Below are 4,052 nucleotides of genomic sequence, written 5' to 3' on the forward strand. Positions count from 1 at the left end.
TCAGATGTACGAAGTGATTCAATAAAAAGCTTGAGCATCTCTTGATGTTTTGGGACCAAATAAAAACTCCAATCTCCTAATACAGTACTCATTTTTTCCAGGTTTTCCTGTGTAGATGGAGACTAAAGCGTATTTTATCAAATTTTATAAATAACTTTTGTTTTTAAAAAATAAAGAACAAAATATAATCTAATGTAAAATAAACAATGCTTCAAAGAAAAAATACAATGTCTAAAGTCAAATGTACGAAGTGACTCAATAAAAAGCTTGGGCATCTTTTGATGTTTTGAGACCGAAAAAATCTAATTTCCTAACAGTACTCATTTATTCCAGGCTTTCCTATGTAGAGGGAGACTAAAGCGTATTTTATCAAATGTTATAAATAACTTTCGTTTTTAAAAATAAAGTATAACAAAATATAAACTAATGTAAAGTAATCAATGCTTGAGAGAAGAAAAATGTGTAAAGTTAGACTCAAGAAAGTTTGGGCAAATTTCGATGCTTTGGGACCAAATAAATGATATTATTATGTCAGTGCTAATTAAATTGGTTGCACTGGTTCTAACTTTCTTACGTTTATGTATAAGATGAGAAAGATTTTGTGAAATTTAGTTCACTTCTAAGAAAAAGTCAAACTACAGTATTATTTATAAAACACATAACGCATAAAAACGGCGTTTCATTCAAAAATATTATATTCAATGGCTATCGATGGCGCTGATAGTATGAAACAAATATTAACACATGACAATAATTAATGAAATAAGCTACCTTAACGGAATAAATTAATGTGAGAATAAATTAATGCGAATTTGGCCCTTTTTTGCAAAATTAAATTCCGCAAAACTTGAAAATTTCGGTCATTCGCATTCATAAATTCCGCATTTTTTTAGAGAAAAATTTTGATAATTTTTGGACCCTTTGAGAGATTTTTGCCAAAATTTCGGGAGATTTTCAAATTTGAAACGCTATTTCGCATATTAATTAATTCCGCAAAACCCCTAAAATTAGCCTATTCGCATTAATTTATTCCGCAAAACATAAATTTTTTTGGGGGTCGCTCGCAGTAATTAATACCGCATTAATTTATTCTCGCATTAATTTATTCCCTTAAGGTAATAAAAAGATGTGCAGAGATTAAAATGAATATATATTATATTCTCTCTAAATAATCAAGCGAGGCGACTAGAATGAAAAGGTTCTGTCTGAAAATATTCAACAATCTTGTCTATTAACAGCTAAATTAGGGTATAAAAAGGAGTTCCGAAAAACTTTTTCCTAAATGGTTTATTGGTGGAGGACAGGAGAGATTAGGGAGGGGGGAATCGAATGGCGAAGGGAGCTGTCCAAAACTTTTAATGAATGTTTTTGACAGTGAAACTCGAAGTTATTAGGTTAGTCTTGATTATTTGTCAATAAAATCAATAAAAATATCAAAAGATTTTTGTAGCACAGCTTACAGCTTAGGGAATAAATTAGTGCGGAATTGGCCCTTTTTCGGAATATTTTGTTCCAGATATTTCACCATATAGTTAATTCGCATATTCAGTTCCGCATTAATCTATTCCCTTAAGGTATTATAACAGTTTCAAAAGAAAAATCATAAACAAAAAAATTTTAAACAATCGTTGAGGTTATATCTTTTCCATTATCACTCAGGGTCTGTTATATCATTTCTATGATCAGTGTCTGTTACATCATCTTTCCCATGATCGCATATTTCTAATATTTGGTATGTCTTTTTGTTGTACTTCAAATCAATTCCTTTCAACAGCACTAATTTTTCTTCTAGCACTAATTTCAAATCACTCGAATAATCATTCATTCAAGTATTTTTGTAGAATAATCACAATCGAATTCTAGATAGTTCATCATCGAATTCATTTGTAGAATTGAAACATCGAATTCTAATGATATTTCATCTCCATTGCTGCTGGTAAGCTCAATATTACCTTGGACGGATTTTTTCAATTTGGCAACATCTGATCTTCGCCCACATTGGTCACATTTAACTGTTCTTGCATTTGTGTCTGGTGATAGAGTGTTGTGACATTCGAATGACGCACATGATAATTTGGAATACAATGATCCTGCTTGGATATCGGGACAACATACCGTTTCACTATTTACTGGTCGCGTATACTTTGTCATGTCTGCTGGCTTTGGTAAAGGAGCATCGTCAATTTCCTGAAACGCTGTAAACTTAGTTGATTCAACTTTCAGGCCATAATAAATGGCTGTTGTCAAATCAGTTACTGTGTAAACAACTCCATCCTTGATGTTTTCCCAAATGTTCCGTTTCCAAATAGTTATTTTGATATCACCAGTGCTGTCAACGATGATGAAATGTTTCATGTCTTTTCCTGACAAATTTTGTTCCTTTAGAGCATATACTGTGCCTTTAATGTTACACAAAGAAGATTGTGTGTTATCAATTTCGGCAATATTCTTCATTGGAAGATCTGGAGAAAATTTCTTCGGTAAATCATGTGTAAGGATTTCTAATTTTGAACCACTTTTTGTGTTGAAGAATGTAGCACCGTCTTTCGAATTTAAGTTAAAGAGTGTTACTGGTTTCAACATATTTTCTTTGAATATATTTGGTTGGGGCAGACCCAACTCCATAACTCGGATGGTACTACAGGTTACTTGATCTGTTTTAAGTTTGACATCGAAGAAAATGTTCCCAAATGAAGATAAGACATTTTGGCCAACATGGCAAATTATACCAGTTGCATTAAATCTTTTTGATGGACTGCTGGTAGACGATGGCGATTGAAATGACAAACTTCGTTTTATTTTTGGAGGTGTTGTTTGGTAAGTTCGTTTAGACATTTTTTACTTTGCTGTAAAAAAAGCAGAAATATATTTCAATGAATCTTCATTATTGTGAGATGACAAATAGAATCTATTATGCAAAAGATGTAAAAAATAAATCAAAATCTAAGAAACCTTTTATTGTATCCTATGAAAAACACCGTAGCCGAGATAGGATTTTAAAAACGGCAACTCAGACCGATCCATGACAATGAACAGCAACCAACCGGCTTTTTGAATGCGGGCTTCTAAAAATTTTAGTTTGCTGTCTTGTTGTTTCGTTTTGACGTTATGTTGAAGTAAAGGTATACCTTTTCTAGAAATACAACATCGTGGAAATTGGTAAAAGCAATGATGCACGCTCACTTCCCGCTTTCTTTAAAACTTTGAATGTTGTCGACGGGAAAAACACCAAAACACCGTCTGCGCGAGTAAAAGCAAAGTCGACATGGTGCCGTTCGTCAAATATCGAACTTGCTTTTACTCGCCGTCACTCGCAATCCCTCGCCGCACTAGCCGTAGCGATAGAGATATCTCGGATCATATGCTTGGATACATAAACTCTCTACTACGCTTGAACCGAAGGGGAAGATGAAGCCACAGGCTGGAAAAAGCTATTCTTGTAAATTCATAAAGTTAGTAAGGTATTCATTCATTACAACGCTTGATGTTATCAGGGGTGGGTGGGTGGTTTTAAGTCATAACGTCATTTGACGTTTTGCGTTGTCAATTGAATATGGATGGCTCCCCTTATGGGAAAATCAAAGATGGCGGCATAGGTTTGCCAACTTGATCTGTCTGGGTTTGCTGAATCTTAGAAACCCGATGAAATTCAATACCGACCGACCGACTGGATTTTGGAATATTTTTTTATGTGAAACAGAACATATTATTGATGGTCGCCTAGACCTGTCCACCCAAAAGAGACCATGCTGCTTGCAACCCTAAAGAGAATGATCTTTAATGGGAAGTCAGAAGTGATGTTAATTGATGTTTACAATACCTTATCTGTCATGTTATACCCAGCTAATGTGTAGTCACCAGTCAACAACTATATAAATATTATTGTTAAAATCCAGACTTCCTTTGCTTTGATTTCTTAAATGATCTCTGTAGTGTCTCCTAGTTATAATTAATTGATGTAAAAAATATTAATAGTGATTGATAATTGAGATTTTTAAAGATTGATGATAGATGCCAAAAGAAATGGTATGTATGCTATAAAGAATGTAAAG

This window comes from Clytia hemisphaerica, unplaced genomic scaffold, assembly GCF_902728285.1.
Source record: "Clytia hemisphaerica strain Z4C2 unplaced genomic scaffold, Clytia hemisphaerica genome assembly, whole genome shotgun sequence".
NCBI lineage: Eukaryota > Metazoa > Cnidaria > Hydrozoa > Leptothecata > Clytiidae > Clytia > Clytia hemisphaerica.